Source organism: Pogona vitticeps, chromosome 1 (genome assembly GCF_051106095.1).
Source record: "Pogona vitticeps strain Pit_001003342236 chromosome 1, PviZW2.1, whole genome shotgun sequence".
Lineage (NCBI taxonomy): Eukaryota > Metazoa > Chordata > Lepidosauria > Squamata > Agamidae > Pogona > Pogona vitticeps.
Window position 1 is genome coordinate 342241161 of NC_135783.1, and position 25049 is coordinate 342266209.

Genomic DNA, 25049 nt, shown 5'->3' on the forward strand with positions numbered 1-25049 from the left:
CTAGCCAATGACTGGGAGTTTTAGCCAAAAAAAGAGTAAAAGTTTTGAGCAGTGGGTGATACTAAATTGGCTCCTTTTCCTTGTTCTGCTGTACAAACCTCTTAATCATTGGTACCTCCCAACAAGTGTTTGTTTTGGAAACTAACTGTACCGGCAGCCAAATCCCTTCTGATGTTTTCCTTGAGCCTCTTCTGAATACTCAGCAATCCAAAGTGATTGTTTGTGCATGTCAGGAGAGTCAACCGAAGATATCAGTGACATCATAGTTCTGGGATACAAGTGAAGAGAGAGCTTAGAAAGTTACAGTGATTGGGTTATGTCCCATCAGAGTACTGCATTTGAACGTACAATACTTGTTCCGGTGAGCCTAATAAAGGTTGTATGTAAAGGACTTGTTTTCAGTTGCAGTCGTTCTTGGATTTGTTCAATGCCATCCTGTAAATTAATTGGAAAATAACAGGCTCTTGTTGCTGATAAAAAAATGCTATTTTTAGCAAAAAAGAAAAAAAACCACCTTTTTGGCAACTGGGATTCAGATTCAGCTGTTGTGCTAAAGACTTCTTCCTTCCTTCCTTCCTTCCTTCCTTCCTTCCTTCCTTCCTTCCTTCCTTCCTTCCTTCCTTCCTTCCTTCCTTCCATTTTATACTGCCCAATTAGTGTAACACATTATTCTGGGAGATTAATGGACAAATAAGGCAAATATAGTATATAACAGTTGAAATAAACAGTAAGCAATAAAAGATAAAATGATAATTATCATTTTGTGAATGCGTTAGATGAATAAATTCAAAAACCTTGAACAAAGCCTGAACATTTTTATATGGTATAAGCAAAACACAGATTATGAGCTTGTTACAAGAAGTTCTTGGTAATTAATATGTGTTTCCAAAATGGCTTTTGAGCCCGATTCACACATTAAATTTTAGTTGTACTGCTGAGGGGAAAAAAAATCAGTTGTAAATTTAAAAGTTATCAAGTGTGGCAAAGACTTATGGGCATTTGAAATCAAGGGCACATATAAGTATGTTTCTGTTATTACATATTGTCAAGTCGCTTCTAACTTATGATGACCCTTATGGGGACTTAGAGATAGATGAGATATTGAAGGAGTGACTGAATTTCCATGGCCAAGGGAAGATTTTATGATTCCTAGCCCAGCGCTCTTAACTGCTACATCACACTGGCTCTTGATAGCTATGTAGAAAACAACAACCCCAGAATTCTTACTGTATAGTGTCTGAAATAATTTCAGTCTTACAGAATAGTATCCATACATCTGAAGTGTTTCAAACTAGAGCCAGCCTTGATGCATATCTGGAAAGTACATTTCCCCCTCCCTTTGTTTTTTTTCCCCCCACCGAAGCGGGACCTCAAAAAATTCCTTCAGAACTCTTGGACGTTCCTCTCTACGGAAATCTTTAGTAAAAGGCGAAAGATTTATGTGATCTGAAGAGAAACCAGAGTATCCCCCCTCCCTTTGTGATTAGCCTAATAATGCTATCACTTCAGCATGTAGTTTGGAATTTGTTTTACGTCTGACAATGGCTATCTCTAGTTTTTATCTAGACGAGAGACATTTTAAGAACTCCAGGTGCTGAGTTCAGTGAAAAAAGGATAGGCTGTCAGCTTTGCCAAAATATTATTATTATTATTATTATTATTATTATTATTATTATTATTATTATTATTATTATTATTATTATTATTATTATTATTATTATTATTATTATTATTATTATTATTATTATTATTATTATTTTGGCAAAGCTGACAGCCTATCCTTTTTTCACTGAACTCAGCACCTGGAGTTCTTAAAATGTCTCTCGTCTAGATAAAAACTAAAGATAGCCGTGTCAGACGTAAAACAAATTCAAAACTAGGATCTGGTAGAAAGAGTTTTGTGGTGTAAATTACCCCTTGGGATACTCTACATGTCTGTGTGAACATGGAAAAATGCATTACTGGTACCGCAGTTAACAGCTGTAGCTGTGACAGTCGAATTAGCATGCAGGATAAATGTTAAGTGATGTTGTTCCCAGAGGTAGAATGATCTAGGGAACTACTGTGTGTGCTGAATACAGCTTTTCTTGCAGCTTGTGGGAGGAACAGAAGACGGGTGTTCCACCTCCTTCTCCATGTGGTTTCTTCTCGTTTACTAAAGGAAGTCATAAAACGGGCATGTGAAAGGTATGTTAATACCTTCTGCCTTTTAAAGTTAGGTTTTACAGATGTGAGAGAGGGCCCCTCTGCAATCTGTGAATGGACCTCCTTTAGGAAATGAGCTTCAGCTTTCTCTGGAGCATTTGAGCTTCCTGTTCAGAATGGCATTAGATAATTTCAGACCCCCCCCTCCCTCTTTTTTTCTTGTTTTTTTGGTTGGTGGTGTGCAAGCTAGTGCCTAAAGCCTTACACAAATAGGCACATGCAGGAGGCACAATAATCTTGGGAAAGGCCTCTGGAAAAAAAAATTGGATAACAATAACTTAACCGATTGGTAAGATTGTGAATTGGGTAAATTAGGATAATTATGCCGAGAGTTTTCTTTGGAGAAAAAGCGCTACAAATGTCATGACAATGATCGGTTGCTGTGATGTTGCACCGTGAAGGGACTGAGCAGAGTTGAACCCATGCGCTCTCTTAGAACCTTTGGGATGGCTTCATTGCTGGGGGCTTCACGTTCCCAAAGTTCTCATGTGAGGGATCTCTGCGAAATGTCAACTAGCAGGTTCTCTGGACTTAAACATGTAGCCTTATGACACAGTGGTTAAACTGCAGTACTGTACTGCTCACAACCTGAGTTTGATCCCAAAAGGCTCAGATAAATTGAGTAGAGATGGTGTTGCGTGTACAATTTGGCACAAGCCTCCAAATGTTCCCTTCCCCTGCCTTCCCAGCTGTGCGGGCAAACTGGCATGAATCTCCATGCATTCGCTTCCCCGGCTGGATCCCCCATTCACTAGCCAGTGCACACTCTTCTCCTTCTCTTTGACAGTTCAGCCAGTCTCCGACAGGAACCATGGGCTTTCCTGCCCTGCTTCCTTGGATGATTGCCCACTCAAGACAAGGAGGCAGGACAGGCAAACCCATACTCCTGCCAGGGACTGGTCAAACAGCCGAGGAGGAGGAGAGAAGCATGCTCTGACTGATGAGTGGGTCGTTGACTGAAGAGGCAGGGGGAGAGAACAGGTGCTGATGCGTATGAGCTCCTAATCGAAGTTCGTGCCCATTTCTAAAATTGAGGGGGCAGAGAGAAGCAATATGTAGCCTGCGTAATTAAACTGTAAAGCACCCAGCGAGCGTTTTAAGGTTGATGAGGTGGTATATAAGCAGCACATTTTATTTTTACCTTATAAACAGAGGACATTGGGCCTGGATCATTTGCCCAGCTGTTAAATACTGTGAAAAAAAAAGAGAATAAAAGTGAAGCAAGTGTGATCTTTGCGGTGGCATTTCTAGTATAAATGATAGTACTTTAAAGTGAACCAGCTGAGTATTCCCTATCATTTCTTGAACTTGGAGGAGGTGCCTTGAAGATTTTAAAAAAGCAACTTTAAACAGACAGCCTTGAATTTTTTATTTAAATTCTGTCTTCTGAGAAGATTCTGTCAGAGTATTTGACTAAAATGCAAATTTGTAGGGAAGCATCTGAAAACACAGCGGGTTAGCTTTAAATGTGGTGATCGCTTTGTAATTATTTTTCCAGATGCGTAAGCCATAAACGACAGTAGTGTGGTATAGATAAAGTATAGAATAGATGGGCATTTAAAAAAAAATGCTGCATTTCTCTACAAACCAAAGTATAAGGCAGGGATGGGGAATCAGTGGGAAGAACTAGTGTAGAAAGTTACACCAACTGAAGGAACAGGGATAATGCAAAAATTACTTAAAACCAACAAAAGATCTACAAATGAAAGCTCATAAAATTACTGACTAGTTTGTGTGTGTAGTTTATAGAATATGAGGAATGGTAAAACAGAATCAAATTAAGGAGAAAGAAAAACATTTTGCAGATGCAAAATAAAATATCTGTTTAATGAGGTCATAAAGAAAGGAGATTAAAAGTAATATTTTGTAGATGGTAATTACTGTTTTCCAGAGGAGTCTGGTCTCTGTTTTTCTTTAGATTTCCACAGCAATAACTGATCTGGGGTTCTGGGCTTTGTTTGTGTCTCTTTAATTACTTTCAAACCGCAGCTGCTGCCTTTATTTTGTTTCCCTTCCCTTAAATAAACTTTACAATGACTTGCTGAAATTCTCTCCTTGTTTGTTAGAGGGATGATAGCTCTGAAAGATTTGCTTTTCCGTGCTCACCCCCAGCATAGCTGGGGGTTATAGGAGAAGTCATCAGAAGCGGTTCTCTGACAGCAAGATAAGAGGGAAGGATGTTATAGCAATCAAGTTACTGACAGGCGTCTGAGATGTAAAGATACCACTTTGCACTCATTTCCTGCTTCCAGTGCAGTTCACATTCCAGTAGCGAGACCTTGCCTCCTTGTATGTGTGTATTTTGTTTTACAACTGAGAGATAGAACTTCAAAACTTTATAGGAGACCACCAAAGTACTTGAAAGCGTTCGAGTCGCTTCACATCGCAACAGCCTTAGGTTGCCAGATTGACATAAAAAAGAATAAACACGCACACACAAAACCCCCCACCAAGCACATTTTATAGGAAGGCTGTGGGAGGTGAACTTCATCTGGGTTCATTTCTGAAAAAAAAGGGAGTCTGTGAACATTTTGTTCACAGTTTGGGTGTCTTATAACCTGCCCTGCAGAAGCCATGGAGTCAAATGAAGCCCCTACGGTTGTGGTTGGGGAATGGGGGAATTCCCCACTCTCTCTCTCTCTCTCCCCACACACACACACACACACACACACACACACACACACACACACACACACACACACACACACACACACACACACACACACACACACCACTCTCTCTCTCCCCCCCCCACACACACACAGAGAGAGAGAGAGAGAGAGAGACACACACACACACACACACACACACACACACACACACATCAACCTTGGGAAGAGCTCAGGGCTCATAAAAGTTACTTGTTTGGACTACAACTCCCAGAATCCCAGGTGCCCTGGCTGAGAGATTAAAGGAGCTGAGTAATTTTTTGAAATGACTACTTCCATAACCATCCTGCCAGTGTGGATGGTTATGGGGATTATGGGAATTTTAGTGCAAAAATGTAACCTTTCTAAAATCTTCTTCTGACTCAGTTTCTGAACTTCAAACCAAGCCAAGACCACCGATGAGGCAAGATTATTCTGGACACGAGCAGTTATAAAAATGGCTGTTTACTTCCTTACACCTTTGTTTTGTCATCATGGAACTTGGTCTCTTCTACTTTATCCTTTTCATTTCCCTTTATCTTTTACTTTTTGATTGGTGATCTTGGGGCAAAGGGTCTTTTTCAGTCCTCAAAGGGAGGGATTTTAAAAAGAAGATTAGATATGGGTTCAGCCAGTTTTTGTATTGCGTCTTGTCTTGACCTGATCTTTTAATGACTTACTTGCAACAGTTCATAACAAAAAGCAGTCTTATGTTTTTTGGTAATGATACAACCCCACGTGGTGAACAATATCTGTTTCTCACGACACCTAGTTTTCTCATGGTGGGCACAACCTATAAATCTTGCATTTAGTGTACTTTGTTTTGTTAATGGAGGATAAAGTGGCTTTACTGTATTTGCAAGTTTGAGGTGTTTATATATCTGAGGAAGTTTCATGTGGAGATGGAAGCACTGTAGGAAGGAAAACAGGGTGCTGTTCTCCGACAGAGAGTTTGACCCTGAGATGATTTAAATAGGTAAGCACTATGGCCAAGTGAGGACTTTGGATAGATGGAATGTTATTTTCTCAGTAGAACAGTGGTTTTCATCCTGTGTTTCAGACAACCCCAGAGCCCCTTACAAGCTTATCTTGCTTGGTGATGCTGAATGAACTGGTCCTTCTTCACTCAGTGATGTTCGTTAAAGGATTTGCTTATTCCCTTTCTGCCCATGAGGATGAACAAAGTAATTGTCAGTAGATCTGAAATAGTAATTTAAAACAGATTGTTTTTAAAACGTAGATCAAAATACTTTACAAGTGGATCAAAAACATTCTGCAAAAGCTGGGTCATAGAGACTAGAGACTTTTTGGAATAATGATGTTTTAGCTGCCCGACAAAGGTCGGTCCACATAATCAAAGCTATGGTTTTTCTAGTTATGATGGATGGAAGTGAGAGCTGGACCATAAAGAAAGCTGACTGCTGAAGAATTGATGCCTTTGAATTGTGTGTTGGTGGAGGCTCTTGAGAGTCCCCTGGACTGCAAGGAGAACAAACCTATCCGTTCTGAAGGAAATCAACCCTGAGTGCTCACTGGAAGGACAGATCCTGATGCTGAGGCTCCAATCCTTTGGCCATCTCATGAGAAGAAAAGACTCCCTGGGAAAGACCCTGATGTTGGGAAAGTGTGAAGGCAGGAGGAGAAGGGTATAACAGAGGATGAGATGATTGGACAGTGTCACTGAAGCGACCAACATGAATTTGACCAACTCTGGGAGGCAGTGGAAGACAGGAGGGCCTGGTGTGCTCTGGTCCATGGGGTCACAAAGGGTCGGACACAATTTAATGACTAAACAACAACAACAAAGCTACCCACTTAGCTAACATTCTTGCCGTGCAACACACAGTCACAGAGAAGTTTGGGATGTGTTTCTCCAGGATTCATGCAATTCACATTATCAGGTAATGGTGACAACTGATAAATCTGGCCAGTGAATCCACAAGAAATAGCTCTGTCCCTTAAGAAAATAGGTATTTTTCTCTGAGTTTTTGAGGACATTGATTGAATGACTGAATTGCATTGCAACATTGGAAGCGATATTGATTTTCTATTTTTGGACTATATTTCAGATGTTGTCCTTTTTCTTTCATACAAACCTTTGTAGCTTAAAAAATTCCTCACTCTGCATTTATTGGATCTTTCTAAAGCACTGAGTGGCACGAATTTACAGCGTCGTTTTACTTTTAGACACATAACTCATATTCTAGCTCTCTTGGGAAAATCGGCAAATGCCTTTTGATGCCACTTGTGTGATGCATTTGGTAATCTTTTTTTAAAAAGCAAACCATTAATCCTTCTCTTTCCTTGATTGCCCTGAATTGCCTCTGGTTTTGCTGATCGCTCTACTCTGTTTTCTGTCAAGGAATAGATAGCAGGAAACAGGCCTCTCGTTTCAAAGTGTTTATCAATAGAGAGGATGATCATGGATACTACAGCATGTCATCTTAGGTAAAAAACTAATTTGTAAGCAGTAACAGCAGCAGCATAAAACAAGAAAGACAATTAAGTTAAAAAGTCATTTAAAATTGATTTCCCCCCCCCTGCAAAGCAGTTGTATTTTTGTGTTTGTACATTGTATTTTTAAAGAAGAAACCACTTACGGTGCCTTTAAGATTTATTTAAAAAGCATGTTTGGTAGGACATGGTGTCAAACTTTATAAATTCAGATGCTTGCATTTAGAAATACATCGTATTGACAGGCCTTGAGTCAGAAAAAAAAATGACTTGCTATTTGATAGTAATTGTATGCTGTCAAGTCAATTCTGACTTTTCAGGATTTTCTGAACATCTACTGGTGTGGAAAGGTAGAAAGTACTCAGAGATGGTTTACCACTCCCTTCTTCTGGGGCCACCCTGGAACTGTGGAGCTTGCCCAAGGCCAGGCAAGCTGGCTGGCTCTGTAGGCTAGCTGTTCCCCTAGGGCAGTGATGGTGAACCTTTTTGGATCCGAGTGCCCAAACTGAAAAACAACAAACCCAGCGGGTTGCGGGCAGCAGCGGAACTGGAAGTAGTAGTGGTGGAACTGGAAGTGGCAGCAGAAGGGGGAATCCCGGGCACAGAGATGCCTTGAGACTCCACTCCAGATCTTCCGTCAGGGCCAGCTGATCCAGATCCTGGCCCACCAGGTGGGCACCAGCACTATGGCTGCAGCCACCTCCTCAGGTTTGGCCATGGGGGGGAGTAGCGATCTGGCAACTTATGGCTCACGTGCCCACAGAGAGGGTTCCGTGTGCTAGCTGTGGCACACGTGCCATAGGTTCGCCATCGCTGCCGTAGGGGCACAGTGGATAATTAAACTCCTAGCCTCTGGCTCTGCAGCCATATATCTAAACCACTGAGCTATCCAGCCAGCTACTTACCTTTTAGGTCTGTAGAAAACAGTGGAATTTGAATGAATTGTGGCCAGTGTCTCTTAATATGTTTCTGTGGATTTTAAAATGCAACTTAATGTATTGGAACGGGAAAGAGAAGGCATTCCATTACCATACCACCTGTCTAAAGCAATTGACTTCCATAGAAAATCCAGGGATTGGTCAGACATTCTGTGTGTATTTCCCATGGCTTCCCAGTTCTCTGCATAAATGTGCAAATTTATCTGCCTTCTCAGTTGCACTGCATGATTTTTATCTGCTGGTTTATTTGAGGTCGCTATTGTTTTTGTGAATTTTTATTTTAGTTGGGTGTTCATGCTGTGCACAATGTTACATTACATCTTGAGTATTCCATTAGACTGCCGACTATTCAAAGAGGAACCCTGCAGACAAGAATATATAGGCACCTTGACTCGCTTTTTTGCTTTATTTCTCCCTACTACACTATGGAATATTTGGAAACAGGAGTACAGCATGAAGTCCTCAGCTCTGACCAGGTCTGTGCTAACGTATGAACTCCCGCAAGAAAAGGGCAGCCCTCTTGCCATGTATTGTCTTATCCAGAGCTGGATGGGGAGGTGGTATGACTTTTGGGCTTCAACTCCCAGAATTCCCCTATCAATATGGCCACTGGCATGGACTTGTGGTCTCAGAAAAGTGAGTTTTACAAACTCTGATTGTCAGGGCATCAGAGAAACCTTGATGGATTGGACCAAAGTAGACCAGGACTCTTTTCTCGTATTGTCCAATAAGATGCATATGGGAGGATCACAAGTGGCGCAGAAAGGGGTTAGAACAGTGGTTCCCAACCTTGGGTCCCCAGATGTTACTGGTTTAAACCTCACAGAAGCCTTCAACACCACCTACAACCCAACGTTGGGAACCCCTGGGTTAGAAACTTTCTAATTTGCTTCCCCAGGAATTAGGAAACAGACATGTAAGACAGGGGTCTAAGGCAGAGGTCTACCGGCCATAAAAACCAGACTGGCCATCTAGTGATGTGGAAAGAACAGTGGGTGTGACCTGTTGATGCCCTCTTCCCTGGACCGTGGTGGTTGAGATGGTGACCAACTTAACTTGACTCAGGCGTGCCATAAGAATTGTTTGTGAAATCTTACACTTGAGAGTAGATTGGCCAGAGTGGCTGGTGTGTTTTTAGGGTCTGCCCATTTGCTCCTTCTCCTGACTGGTGGTCCAGGTGACAGCTTTAAGACCTTTTCAAGGTTTGAGGGTGTATGTGTATATCAGAGTTGTCAGCTGGATTTTTTTTTAGACAGTTGTGTCATTTTTCAGTTAGCAATAACTTGAATAAAACATGCATATCTCAATTTGGCAGTATATCTGATATTTTGATAGAGCGCTTTTCCTAATTTTCACCAGATATCATGGATGTGACTTACTCAGTGTGGTGTACTGGATAAAGTGATGAACTAGGACTCTGGAGACTAGGGTCTGAATAAATGCTCAGCCATGGAAACTCACTGCGGGTGTGACACTGGCAAAACTACTCCTTAAATATCTCATTTACCTAGAAAGCCCTGTTAGGTAGGGTTGCTGTAAGTTGGTTTCAATTTGATGGCACATAACAATAACAACAATCATGGGTTCATGATGGGAAGCTATGCAGAAATCTATGGAGTACAGTTATTTTCCGGCTCATCTTTTTAGTGTATAATTCCCACTGGTTTCTTAAAGGGATACAGATCCTTGCTTGTTTTGTCTTCACATATGAGGATAGGGAGCTTCAAAATCATTCTCTGCCAGTGTGTTTAACAAGATATGAGCATGAAAAGGAGAGATTGATTTTTGTGCGAATTTGCACAAATAATGGTTCAAATACAAATTGCACAAAATGACAATCAGTGTTGCTTTTTTGGGTTGACTTTGAAGGGCTGTTATGGTTGTCTGTATCTTTTAAAGAAATCAGTTGATCAGTTCTGGCCTTTTTGTGTGTGAATGTCTGCGTGTACATCTTAAAGTAGGTGTACTATAAATAGCATTTTCACAGTTTGCAACTGGTATTCCATTTTGATAACAAAATTTTTTGATTACACTGCTGATTTGCTTTTTGAAGGATGGAGCAGGAAAACTGAAGCTAAGTGAGATGTCTGCGTACATGTGTCTACAGAAGGAGCTCCCCCAGTTCCTTTTCCATTGATTTATATGTAGCTGAAATTGGACAGTCTTAGATTAACCTGAAGTTTTTGATTGGCCAAGTATGAATAAAACATGGAGGAAAGAAAAAGTCATTTGGTGAGTGAAATTTTCATTTGGTGAATGACTTGGCAGTAATTCCCAGAGCCACTGGCCTTCACGACTGAGAGATTCTGGGAATTATAGTCCAAACAAGCAATTTTGAAACTCTGCTCTAGTTGCCAATGCTACAGACTAGCCATCCACAATCTAAATTCAGTCGAAGTGAAACAGCATCTTCTCTGAGATTTAGCTAATTTCTTGACCAGTTATGTGGACAATTGAGTCAATTTTTTCGCTATATTCTTATGGTACAGGGAAGGACAGTAGCTCAGGGCTTGATTTATAGATCTGTACAACAATTAACATCTGTCTGCAGTTCAGATGGGCGTGTGTGAGCTTTCTGGTTGGGCGTGATTTGGAATGCATTTTGATGGGTATTTTTCCATGAGTCCCCTGATCTATAGCAGCTGGATAGTTTAGTCAGGAGTGGATTGTGAACAGTCACAATATACCGTGTTTGCATTGATTTAGGCTATGCAATAAGACATCTAGATAAGGAATTTTTAATTTCTCACCTCCAGTGTGAGAGTGAGAAAAGGACTGCTTTTGTCCCTGAATGAGGTTTCTGCAGTTTATCTGCCCCAATCTATGTGAAAGTCTCTTCCCTTTAAAACAAAGGCGTTCCCACACAGCAAACACGGAGACATAACTGATTGTTTAAATAAAGATGCAAACAACCCTCTAATCATTTTTTTAAATGATATGCTGCAGCAGTTTTCCAATTTTGTGCAACTTGTGAGAATTAATAATTTTGCAAGTGATTGCAGTTTGGCTAAAAGGTCAAGTCAACAGCACAAGAAAATATCTGTCTCTTTCACCAATCAGGGAGAAAAATATTGTAATTCTTTACTCTTGCCTCCAAGGGCATTTAAGGATTTGCTCAAGAGCAGTGTGGATTTGATTTAAATCAAATTGATTTAAATCATGATTTACATGTTTTTTTTAAACCAGATTTTTAAATAAATAAATGATTCTTTTGATTTAAATGGAGATTTCAATCAATCTGCTTAAACAAAATAATAATTGATTTTTATCCACCCTGCTCAGGAACTCACCGAATTTTACTTCCAAACGAACATGTGTGGGAAGGAAGAACTTGGAAAAATTAGTTTTGGCACTGCAATTCCATAGTTCCCTAGGCAGCATGGGCCTCCTTACACAGAAGTAAATTCCCCTATGTTTGTGGAATGTAACTCCTAAAGAAAAAAAAGGCACAAGACCGGGGACCTTGTCATCCTGTGTATTTCACTCACAACTAAACCCTATTGACTAGAAACTTGTCTTGTTGCACTGTGGCGGAAGGGGAATTGCTGCAGAGGTGCTCTGGTTTATTGTATTTCTGGCTCCCCATCCCCTGTGCCTGGCTGGGTCCCAGTTTTACCAATCCACAGCGCAACCATTTCCACAAGGGGCAGCTGGAGGACTGTGAAAACTGCTTGGATGATTGTCAGTTTGTGTTCGGAAAAGCCCAGATGGATTTTGGTTACTGCGTTTAAAGTGGGATTTATTTCTTACTAAGGGTGCTTAGAAGGGAATTCGCTGTATATGTTCCAGAAGTCGTTTCTGAATTCATCTCAGTTTCCCACCAGCATGTTGATTCTTCTGTTGCTGCCTCTTCCCATTTTGCCTGGGAGGTACTTTTTTTGGGGGGGGGGAACTGAATACAGTCTCCCGAGCTCCCCACGGCCCCTGCTCTTTAGCACCTTGGGTAGCATTTGGTTGTGGTCTTTTAATGCCTTCCTTGTGTAAAACCTGAGGATGCAACTCCCATACAAAGGTTTGCATAGAACAAAGACTTTTAGAGTGAGGATTCACGGGGGGTGGGGTGGGGGAGAGATGATGCATGGAGGGGCGAGGTGGGGATTGTTACAGGATCATAAAAATCCCTTTAACCGGCCAGCCCGAATGTTTCAAGTAACATTGAATGCTTCCAACAGTAACTTGTGTTTCTTTCACACCCACCCATTAGCCAGGTGTTTTCGCTGCACCAACTGGGAAAACAAAAGTAATCACCTCACACAGCTGGATCCTCCATGGGAAGGAATGTGTGTGTTGAGGAGGCATGGAGGGGGTGGGAGAATTCGTTTTTTGGGGGGGGGAAGGGGCAGTGCTAGAAGGAGAGATTTATCCCTCTTCTGATTTTATTATTTATTAGTTTCCCAAACCAGCTGGAGTTGTTGAAAAAGCCCCTTTGCAATTCACTGAGAAAGCTGTCCCCTGGACAGTAAGGGGTTTTCCCTTACCGGTCTTGCTGTGCGTTCACACATTACGTGCCAACAGTACGCCACAGCCATACCTTTAGAAGAGGGGCATCTGCAGACCTTTGGAAAAGACTTTTTAAGGGTCAAAAAGCATTTCTGATGTTTGCACATTTGCTTGTTTTGTAAAGCACCCTGGAAACATGGATGAAAGCAGTGGGTAGGTCTTTTAATTCAACAGACAGTGACTGAAAGCTTGTTGCTTAGTACAGTACATTGCAATTAGAGTAGACCCATCAAATCTGGGGATTTGGTGTGTGAGCTCATTTGTAAGTTGCATGGATTCAATCCACCTACTCTAGCAACAGGATTTCAGCCATAAATAAGGTCTGGTTTTCAACTGAGATGCTAAATCTGACGTAGGGGCTAATGTTAGCAAATGCTTCTACATGCATGGTCCCTGCATATAGAAAATTAGCAGGTTAGGCTAGAATTCTTCTCCTTGATAACTAGATTTCTGCACCAAGTGATTTTAAAAAATCCTTTGGAGGGAAGTTAACTTTCATAATGCACTTTCATAGTATCTGTCCCCTACGTTTCCTGTATGTGCTGATAATAGATGCTCAAATTGGGTTGGTTTTTTGGAAGGCACTGAATCACAAATGCTGGACCTGATTTGAACACAATGACATTTCTGCATCACACTTGCTTTCTAGCCATTAAGAAGCATTTTCCGAAGCAGGAAAAAAGGCAGGAATCTCAAGTATCTGTTGGGAGCAGGTGCAACGCTTATTGTACATGCCAGTCAGTTGCAAGATCAAGCTGACTCTTGTTTAAGGGAATGAGCTGGCCCTGATTTTGCTCTTGTTGGGCTTCTGGTGGGTGGGGAGGATGAAGGAGCAAATTAATGTGCAGCTGCATGCATCTCCTGTGATGAGGGATCCAGTGCCACATCCCGTTCCACGACACCTCTGGAAGCAATAGGAAGAAGGATGTCAGATTACATGGTGGAACTGGCAGAAAATCACTCTCAAAGTGCTCCCAGCAGCCAGTTGAGACTTAGATTGGAAGTTTTGGCTGAGAGTAAAAAGTTATTTAATTTATTTGTTACACATTCCTGTACTATTATTGATTGATTGATTGATTGATTGATTGATTGATTGATTGATTGATTGATTGATTGATTAGTGTTAGATGAGGTCTATGAGGCTACCGAATCCAAGCCCCTGCTCAATGCAGGAATTCAAGTCAAAGTATATTGGAGAGATGGCTGTCTATCTTTTTCTTGAACGCCTCCAGACTGAGAAATAGAGTCTGTTCTAAAGATAGCCAGTGAGCATCATGGCTTAGTCTAGACTGATCTCCTAAATGGTATAACCGCTTGCTAAGCAGTGTACCTCCTCTGGAGGGATGGAAACCACAAACAACACCCCAGGGGTCACTCTTGAAGAAGGCTCAGAGCCAATATTTATTTATTACATTTATACCCCACCCATCTAGACTGAAGTCTACTCTGGGCGGCTGAATATTTATTTATTTATTTATTTATTTGATTTTTACCCCGCCCCTCTAGACCATGTCTACTCGGGGCGGCTTACAAAATAAAACAAAACAGTATAAAAATATATAAAATCATAAAATTACATATTTCAATTTAAAACAATTAATTTAAAGAGAGGATTACCAAGATGGAATAGCCAAAAAAAGAGAGAGAGAAACAGAGAAAAAGACTTAATTGACTGGAGGGAAGGCCTTCTTGAATAACCAAGTTTTTAACTGGCTTTTAAAAACACCCAGCGAGGGTGCCAGCCGAATTTCTGTTGGGAGGGCATTCCACAGCCGAGGGGCCACCGCCGAGAAGGCCCGGTTTCTTGTTTTTTCCTTCCGGGCCTCTCTTGGCGTCAGACCCCTCAGCCGCCCCTGCTGGCTATATTCAATATATATATATATATATATTCAATATTCAAACAGCAAACAAAACATGTACTATGAGCTATTTATAGTGCTCCTCCATAATTCTCCTTACAAACTTGTGTATAGGGGGGATCAGCTGTTCGATAGTGTCCTTTCTCAGCAAGTGGAGGAGAGTAACCTTTGTTGCTCCCTCAGCCTGGCTCTCCAACCCACCATCAAAGTTTACCAACCATTGACTTCCCTTCCCTAATGTCTCTTGCCAAGTGGCACAAATGTTTGAGCTACTACTCCCATCAGAAATGAATCGGTTGAATTGCAATCACCTCCCATTCAAGCTGGACCTTTCTTGGCTTCTTGGGTGACTCTCACCTTCATTGGATCTTCTGAGGTTTGCTCTGTCAGGTAGTTGGGAATATAATCTGCTAAGGGAATATAGTCTGCTAGGGGACTACCCAGTCTTCTATCTCACTGTCTTCTCCCTTCCCAATAGCTGCCTCTAGCTCTTCTTCCTTCCTCTTTGTATTCTCCAGTTGGCAGAGCTTTCTCTAGTTTTTCCCCCTCTTCCTGCTCTTCGGTATCTCTCCAGCCTCCACTGGAATGTTCAATCCTGGAGAAGGTCCAGAAGAAGGGGTCCACCCTGTGTGTGCTACATACCTTTAGCAGAGTCTGTTGGAGGGCCAACGAGATGTGGAGGTGGATGTTTCATGATTCCCCAAGCTCACCCACTCACACCACTACATGAACATTTAAGAACAAAAAAGAGAGGTACCCATGATGGCTATAAAAGGAGTTTCCAAATCCATAGTGAGAGAATAGCATCAAAAGGCAGCCAACAAGGCCTTGAAATGAGTGCAGCTTCTCAAGACGGCTGTTTCTGAAAGCTTGTCTCCTTTTTTGTGTGATGGCTGCTCTTTGGTTGGTTTCATTAAGGTATTCCTGCACAGGGACTGGAGTTGAATTGAGGGGACTTCTTGGCCACGTGGAGGAGGTGGGCCTTTGGGGAAGGTGTAGGTTGGTAGTGGTGGGAGTTTGGTGCCCCACATTTTGGCCCTCTTGCTGGCTGAATTCGACTAGGGGCTAGAGAGGCACCTCCCTCTTTCAGGCACTAGGAAATGGGGACATCATCTTTGCTTGGAATTCATTACCTCCTAACATGTACTAGATTCTGACTTTTAACCAGATAAGGCGTGACTTTCTGAGCAACTGCATTTAATAGATGAGGATGAAAACAAGCTTATAGTAGCAGTTTTGAATGAATGAATTAAAGGATGAATGAAGAAATGAATGGGTGGGTGGGTGGGTGGATAAATGACTGTTTGGATACTATAGCTATATTCTAGGGCCAGTTTATATGTGAGAGACTACTGATTGCATCTTCCAGTGATTCTGTATTTAGCAAAAAGCAGCTGAGAAATCGAACAAATAAATCATTCTGATTTTCCCCCCATGAGAGTTCCTGTGTATAATTAGCTATCAAGAATATGTATCAATAGCTTACAACTCACATTGGATCTAGTAAGTGTGGCTATTGTTGAAGGAATTGTGGTCCAACATCATGTGAAGAAGGCTACACAGGTACTATATATCCCTATAACTGCCTTTGGGTTAGGTTGGACTTTATGTTTTGCTGAGAATCATTCAGACACTTCACATCTGTCATCCTAGAATTTGAGAAAAACCCTATAAAGTCATCTGTGAGATGGTGCAAAAATGAGAGGACAGGAGCTTGCGAAGAATATTTTGGTAAACTAGCACATACTTTCATGAAGTGAAATGTGACTCCATTCTAATTCACGAAGTTCCTGCTGTTTTAGGGCCAAACCATACATTATGGATAACAGGTCTCTGGAAGAGGAAATTCCTTAAAGGCTAAGAAGTCTGATTCTCATAGCAGGAGCTTTTTGAACCTCCTCTAGTCTGCAAATCACCTTGCTTTGTTTTGTAATTAGCCATGGCAGTGGGGTGGCCAGGTTGATAAGCACAGACTCCACTTTGAAGGATTATCCCTCAGTCTCAAAGGCTTGAATGAGATCTGTAGAAGACTATGACTTATGCTGGGTGGGGAGGATGGAGGTTGTAGTCAAACACATTTCAATGGTGTCCGGTGAAAGAAGGCTGCCCCATGACTTTCATGAAAAGACATTTTTCTGCTCTCTAATATTTTTCTCACTTCTTACCAGTTAATTGGAAACATGCTGTGTCAGGCGTTCCATGTGTGTTGGCTGATAGTATTTTATAATCTACTGTATTTTAGTCTGTCTGTTTTGGGGTTTATTTTTGGCATAAGGGTGTGTGTTTGTTGTTGTTTTCAATGGCTACTGCTGCCGTTGCTGAGTATGACCTAATCTGGCTTTAATTTTCTCTGTATATTTACAAAACCTCTCTCAGCAGGTTGGAAAAGTCTTCCTTTGCCCCCCCACCCTTGGTAATTTCCTATAAAACTTCAAAGCCTCCCTCTTTCTCTCTGTTTTGCTTTGCTTTGCTTCTGGTAGGGTCTCCAGCTCCAGAGGAGACAGAAAAAATAATAATCAAAACGCCTTTCAGCAAAACCCATAAATCAAGTCACTAATGGGGGTGTGTGTGTGTGTGTGTGTGTCAGGATGAGATTTTGTGGAACAACTAACAGTCCTATTTCAGATTAAGTCCACTATTTGTGGATAGAGAAGGTTTAAGCACCCCCTATTTTCTTGCAAATTTGCACAAGGTAAGAAACGGGATTCTGTTCCATTTGAAGTCATGGTTTTTATTTTCCTTGGGAGGGGGCAATTTTTTTAAAAAAATAGCAGCCGTGAGGGGAGGGTTTAACCCTCCCAGTACACACAGGCAGTGATTTCAGTTTGGATAATAACTCCACAAAGTGGAGCAAGTTACAGAAAGGATATAGCGGAGTGGGTCTGTTGGATCGGATGAAATTTTAACTTTGACTGACAGTCTCCAAAGACGGATGACTGAAAAATATAAGATTATGCAGCTGCGTTTCTGCTACATTTGGATCAGTCTGTCGTTTGTTTCTGCTGCACTACCAAGACACACTCCTCCCAGTTCTTTTATATGAAGAACTGCAGGTTTCATAGGTAAAACATTGCAGGCTGAAGATCCAGTTGTAAATTGCAACTAGAGCAGACCAGCTGAATCAATGAAACCTATGGAAGAATTGACTCTGTAAATCCCCGCTTATTCAGTGCAATTCACCTTGCTGACCAAGAGGATTTCGGCCACAGTGTAGAGCTGGTGAAATGTAAAGCAGTATTATGATGGCTTCCTTGAAAAGCCAATGTGAGCCAAATTCCTCATTAAAGATAACATACAGTGGGGTCTCGACTTACGAACGGCTCGACATACGAACGTTTCGACTTACGAACCACTCTCATAGGGCTACAGTATATGGACTCGACTTACGAGCTTAGATTCGAGTTACGAACTCTTTTTTCCCCTTTTTTTAAAAGCTAAGTCATCTTAGGTTAAAAGAAAAAAAAAGAAAAAATATCCCCCTCTAGTGGCAGAAGGCGGAATAGCAGCTTCCCATTAGTTTCTATGGACGAAAAGAGCAGATACGAATTAAATGGTTTTCAATGCATTCCTATGGGAAATGCAGATTCGACTTAAGAACTTTTCGACCTGAGAACTGCCTTCCAATACGGATTAAGTTCGTAAGTCGAGACCCCACTGTACCATTCTAGCTGAAAGCCCCATGTTTTAGAGACCAGATTCTTTTGTGTGACAGATTAGTCCTGCAAGCAAATTATGTGTTTATGTCTGAAAGCCCAGTCACAAAAAGAAAACAGGCATATTAGCAAACTGTGGGAGATATGGAAAGTTCATGCTGTGACAATCAGGTATTTTCAGCATGTAAAGCATTCCCTCTTTTAATAATACGCTGAGAGACAATGTAGTTTCAAGGGCACAACGTCAGTCTACAATTCGAGGAGATCTGGATTCAGATCCTCACCTGGTAATGGAACCTCACTGGGATGGCTAGGGGACAGTGATAAGCCATTCCTTTGAGCATCTTGCATACCTAAAAACTCATAGGAAGGTCTCTGTAAATCAGGAAAAACATATGCTGTAATAGTTTAATCTTGAGCATAATGGGAAAGGAGTGGACTCTGGGGAACCTGTAGTTATTCTCCTCTCTGGGCCAATTTACTTCTACAGCATAGCAAAAAGAGAATTTTTACCTGAAATTCAAAACTTTGCAGCAGAAACTACATCTGTCTGTCAGGGGAGAGGGAAGGCAGGAGTTCTGCCCTATAGACTGGTTTCTTTGGGGCTGGAAACAGAAGCATAAGGGATTGGTAGAAGATGCGTTCAAGCAACAAGGACCAAAAGCGGGCATTGTTGGGTTTGTTCTTGTAGGGAATGGGATCGAGTGAACATCTGGATGCAACGCTTGCTTGACTGCAGGCAGATGTTAACCCTCCCAGACGAGCATACAAGTGGCGAGAGACAAGGCCTGCATACTTAATTTTGTTTTTGTGATTTAAAAGACAGTTTAAAATACAGTACCGTAGAAGGCTCAGCATTTATGGCTATAAGTGTCTCTTAACCAAAAGAAAATCATCTCTAATTCCACGTATCAGTGGCTGAGCGTTGAGAAAGCAACCTCCAAGCTCTAGATGCATTTCCTAATTAAAAATAGAAAGGAGGTGACTTTTTAATAGGATATTCACTTCCTGGAGAGCGATCACAGTATGCTGTTAAAACAACATAGATTGTGTGTGCATGTACTGAAAAAGATACTAATTTCGGAAGACAATTTAGATGCGGTCTTAACCCAGAAAGGTGATTTGCTTTGTCTGCCAGTGAAATTAAAAGACACCCCCTTATTTTAGAATTAAATCAGTCACCTATCCAGTGTGTTATGATCTTCCCTTTAAAACCTTAATTGTCTCTAAAGGGCTCCGTGTCAGCCCTTGAAGTTGACCAGATCCTTGGAGGGTGTTAGGGTTAGCCACAGATTTACAAGGAAGGTGGATTTAATATTCTACTTTAATCAGCTGTTTGGGGAAGCCAGGCCTAATGAGTTTTAGGCCTCTTGATGGAGTAGCAAGAGGCCTAATGCCTTTTACAAAATGAGGGACTTGGAAAGGATGGTGCTGAAGGTTAAGGAGAGAATTTGCCAAGCTATGAAATGAATTAAAAGACAAGGGAGGTTTGCTCACTGGAAAAATAATAGGTGATGCTTGTAAATCAGCTGACACCAGCTGCATTTCCCACCAAATCAAGTTGTAGTATAAAGATATGGTAGCAAAAAAGGTGTAGTTTCCGTAGATAATTTGAAAAAGAATGAACCCAAACAGTAGCTTTAAAAGAAGATGAAAAGTTTGTTCAGACAGGCCTAGTTTCTGAGTCCACCTCTTTATCATTAACTGGCACTTGAAGTCTCAATAACTCACTTTAAGACATTTGTAGGAGAAAGAATAAAAACATTTCTTTACTTATAACTGCATGAAATTACAGACTTGTGTATGCTGCTTTTTTACTGAACATATACTTAGCAGCCAATCAAACAGATCAAGAGCAAACAAACAAACTGACACCAATTGAGTAAAGAGATGGAAAAAGAACACTCAGCAAAGAGATGGAGCACTCTGAATTCAAAGGCTGGGAGGAATTACTGATTAGTGCTGGATAAATATACAATTACCCCAGCCCAGAAAAGTCCCCCCCCCCGGTCGTACAAACTACAGTCAGGTTGCAAATAAAACTCCAGCAGCTTCATGTGGTTTATATGTTTGGTTATTATTCACCCAGTGCCTCTAGAGCCCTGTTAGGGCATTGTTAAAGAGAGTGGAAAGAACACAGTAAATGGGAGTGTGCTGGCCTTACTCCTCCCCTTACCACTGTTATGTTTATCATGGAAAGTAACAGTCTGAAGAGGGAGAAAATCTTTGGTGACTCTCTAATAAGCTAGAACCCTATTGTTGATAATTACTGAATAGGGCTTGGATTGAAGAGGTATTGCAGGTTTTTGAACTAATCTAACATACTGAAAGACTCATCTCATCCGGGACATCAGCTCTTTAAACTATTACCATCGAGAAGGAGATTCAGGGTATTGAAAGCAAGGACAAGCAGATTCAAGAACAGCTTCTACCCAAGTGCAGTATTGGGTTTAAATGCGGGGTCATAAGTTTTTGGTGGAATTTTAATTGCTGGGAGAAACGGGGTATCTATATTTGTATGGTGAGTGTTGTGTATATTGTAACTTTTTTTTGTAGTGGTGTTGTCCAGTTTTACCTTGGGGAAGAGCACCTCATTTTGTTGCACCCACTTGTGAGTGCAATGACAAATAAATTTCTTATGTCTTATGTCTTAATACAAAAAACTGCCGAACTTATTGAGCAAGATGAAAGGAACTAGTGGAAGCATGCATAATGTGAAAATAGTAGGCTTGTTTAGACTGCCTCAGACTGTCTAGGAAAGGTTAAGTTTAAATACTGAGGTTAATTTTTGCTTGGTTTTTTTTCTTATGCTGAACAGTGAGAAACACAAACTTTTCCTCCCTTGTCTGTGAGATGGCAAGATATTTTCTACTGGTATCAATGAGAATTCTTGCATTTGCAAGAATATGTGCATAGGTGTATACAAATTACTGTACGTAAATTGTGCAAAGCGAGTGAAACTGACCTACAGTACTTTCTTGTTGCTTTGGACTTTTAGAAATCAGAAGCATCAGATGGGTTATTCTTGTCTTTGTGAGCAATCAGTCAGTCATTCTGCGTTTCCTTTGCAAAATTCATTTATGTAGAGTCAGTTTGTACAAATTGCAGAAACCTCAATACGGGGGGGAGGGGGGAATCTTGTCACATTCTTGCGCTAGAGGCGAGAAATCTTATGGAGGGAATCAGCAATTCCTAAACATCTATCTGATCCTGTAATTTTTGAAGAGTTCCTCACATCCCTGTCTCTAATTTAGCCTTCACACACAAGATGTGAAAACTGTGAGTAGTTGTTTTATCTACTCTTATTGATTCATTGATGAAAGACAGGAAGAAAAAAATAACAAGAACAGTAGCAAAGTTGTCTATCAGGTCATGCCGTAATCTTTTTTTGAAGCCTTAATGGCATGAAGGTCGTGTGAATATTAGATCTTGCTTTTTAAAAGAAATGGAGGGTTAATTAAAAAGCAAGTAAATGAGCTATTGTCAAGTGCACTACAAATTTTCACTGTTAGCATCAACTAAACTATTTTCATGCTGGGCATTATAGACTGCAGTTTCTGTGCTGAACTCGTGTCTGGACCTGATAATGGATTGGACGAGTGTTAATAAATTGAAACTCAATCCAGACAAGACGGAAGTGCTGTTAGTGAGTGCTTCGCCGGACAGGCTAGAGTGCCATTTCCCTGCCCTGAATGGGGTTACACTCCCCCTAACGGACAGGGTGCTCCTGGACCCCAGTCTAACTCTGGAAGCCCAGGTGGACTCGGTGGCCAGGGGAACTTTCCTTCAGCTGTGTAAATTATACCAGCTACGGCCCTACCTGAACGAGCGGAGTCTCATGACAGTTACACACGCACTGGTAACATCTCGTATAGATTACTGCAATGCACTGTATGTGGGGCCTTTGAAGATGGTCCAGTGACTGCAACTGGCTCAGAATCGAGCTGCGCGGCTGGTGAGTGGTGGGGCTGCTAGGGAACACATCAGGCCGATTCTGTTCAAATTATATTGGCTACCAGTCGCTGCCCGGGCCCAATTCAGAGTGCTTGTTTTGACGTATAAAGCCCTAAATGGCTTGGGCCCTGGATACCTGAAGGGCCGCCTCCTTCCATATGAACCTACCCGGCAGTTAAGATCTAGCCAGGGGGGCCTTTTGAAAGAGCCGTCCCTTAAGGAGGTAAGAGAGACGGCTTGTAGACAAAGGGCCTTTTCGGCAGCTGCCCCCAGACTATGGAATGCCCTCCCGACCGAGATTTGTCTGGCGCCGACGCTGATGACATTTCGGCGCCAGGTCAAAACCTTCCTGTTCCAGAAGCTTTTTAATTGAAACTGTGGGTCCTGATGGTAATTTTTGGAGCATAGTATTTTTAATGGTATTTTAATTGTTTTTATCTTTTTATTGTATTCAAATTGTTGTATGCCACTCAGGGACCTTTGGGTAGTGTGGGTGGCATAGAAATAGATAGATAGCTAGATAACTAGATAGCTAGCTAGCTAGCTAGCTAGATAGCTAGCTAGCTAGCTAGATAGATAGATAGATAGCTAGCTAGCTAGCTAGCTAGCTAGCTAGATAGATAGATAGATAGATAGATAGATAGATAGATATTATTAATTAACAAGAGAGAGTCTTCCGGGGAGCTTGAGTGGATGATAGCATGATTCATATATGAACTATTGTGGGAGAAGAGATAGTGTAGTGAATTAAACTCAGAGGCACAACTTACACTTAGAAATCCTTCTAGAAACAAAAGTGATGGATTGTGGTTTAAGGTCATTAGCTGATCCCCCTGACTATGCAGCTAGTCTACTGCTATGGCAGTCCTGATCCCTGGGTTATCTCTTCTCTCCCAAGAATTTTGAAGAAAGGAGAATTCACCTCCTTTCAAAGTAGCCTGTTTGACTTTTGGTATTATCAGGAAGTTCTGTCCTGTGTTTACCAGTATGAGACACTATTTTGAATACGTACTTCTCCCTGGAAGGAAGCAAGCCTTTTGTCATGACTCTTAACGGAGATACAATGGGCACCTCCTCAAAATGTGGTTACTGAGAAATCTTTTCCAGAAATGCAGAGGAATCTGATTGCTTTTGGGTACCGTGAATCAGCAAAATCACCTACTCGAAACAAGTTGATGGCTGCTTTCAAGAGGGGAATAGTGCATGAGTTTTTCAGAGGGGTCATGGGTCTGCTGTGATCAAGCATATGTTTTGAATGAGGGAAAAGTCCCAAGTCCAGTTTCTGGCATTTCCAGTTAAAAATATCAGTAAACAAGGACAGACACTTACTGGAGACATGGGAGAGCTGGCCTAGTCAGAGTGGAGAATGTGGGGCTAGACCCGTCAGTTGTGAGGGGCATAATTATTTTTCGCCCTCCCATACCTTCATGGGCTTTATTTGACTCTCCCCCAGTATCCAGTGAGAAGGGACTGGAATGGCACTTCCAGTTTTTTTAAAAAAATGCTATTTCAGACTCCCCAAAAAGTATAGACCTGTCCTCTCCCAAAATATCATTAAATAGAAGAATTTGGGGGCATAAGTCTCCACTTTGGGGTGAAATTTTCCCCCCAGTGGCAGGAGGGCTGAGGGTTACACTGGAGTCTGGCAGACCCCATACGGCCAGCAGGGTGTCGCATTCTCACTCTGGGCTGTATGGACACAAACGGTTTGTTGTTTGCCTTGGCTTTTAGAGAGCAGCCGTATGCCAGTGTCAAGCTCATGTTTTGTAGGCAGGATGCCTCATACCCGGTCAGCGACATTAAGGAACAGGTGATGGAAAAGACCCTGGGGAGCTACCATCTTTTCAGCATGGACCTTTTTAAGTTTGCTGGGCAAGTAACCTGACCCAGCAGAAGGCAGTATCTTATGTTGTTGGTTTTTTTTTTTTAAACCAACAATCTGGCACGTACTATAAAATTAAAACTTGATTTTAGAAGGCCCCGGAGTATGGCGCTTGCAGCTTTGGAGTGGAATTTCAGAGGTCTAGATTCTCATCTCCGTGAAACATGCTCAGGGGCCTTGGCCTGGGCCTATTTATCAACCTATTTATTTTTATTTCTTTATTTTAAATGTTTTTCTTTTTACCCTGCTTTTGTCCTCAAAAGGACCCGAGGCACTTTACAGCAATTAAAAGACAATATTTAAAAGCTAAATACTGTAAGTATGTTGTGAGGGTTCAACTTTAGGCTCCTTCCGTCGTTCAAATAGATCAGGAGATTTTTGTAATTTTGAAGCAGGGGTGAGGTTTATTGAAGTATTTAACAAATCACCGGTATCAATGAAATTGTCCCATCGTTTCTCTCCTGCCCATTACGGGTCAGTCAGGGGTTTCCATCCTTCAACTAGGAATGGGTTCCCTTCAGCCCGCCTCTGTCTCCACCCTTTTCTTCTGCTCTGCTCCTGCTGGTTTCCCCTCAGTTCCTTTGACAGTTAACTTTCGTATTTCTCCCTCCATTCCCTGTGTGTCTGTCCCTCACAGCTCCATTCTCTCAGGAGATGAGGTGGGCAAGGTCTGTACCTCTTTCTGGACTGTAAGGGGGAGGGACGGTACTCTGGAGAGAGAGCTACCACCTCACATATGTACATTTTAAAAAAGAATTAAACAGTTATATTAAAAACAGTCAATAAAATCAATACTAAAAACACCTTTAAAAACAACAAAGCACAACAATCCATGTAAAAAATCCTCTCACTAAAGAAAAGCCTGCTTGAAGAGAAAAGTCTTTGCCTGCTTGTGGAAGGACAGCAATAAAGATGGGTCCAGCCTGGCCTTCTGTGGGAGGGAGTTCCACAGTCTG

At 41.6% G+C, this 25049-nt stretch overlaps 1 protein-coding gene and 1 non-coding gene across 4 annotated transcripts in view; one reads left to right on the forward strand and one right to left on the reverse strand.

Moving 5' to 3' along the window:
• Positions 1–25049, forward strand: part of KIF26A (kinesin family member 26A) — a 228826-nt gene that overhangs the window by 65143 nt on the left and 138634 nt on the right. The window lies entirely within an intron of this gene.
• On the reverse strand, positions 1351–1466 carry LOC140703602 (U5 spliceosomal RNA). Its single transcript, XR_012082909.2, has one exon. It is a non-coding gene; the product is annotated as a U5 spliceosomal RNA (small nuclear RNA).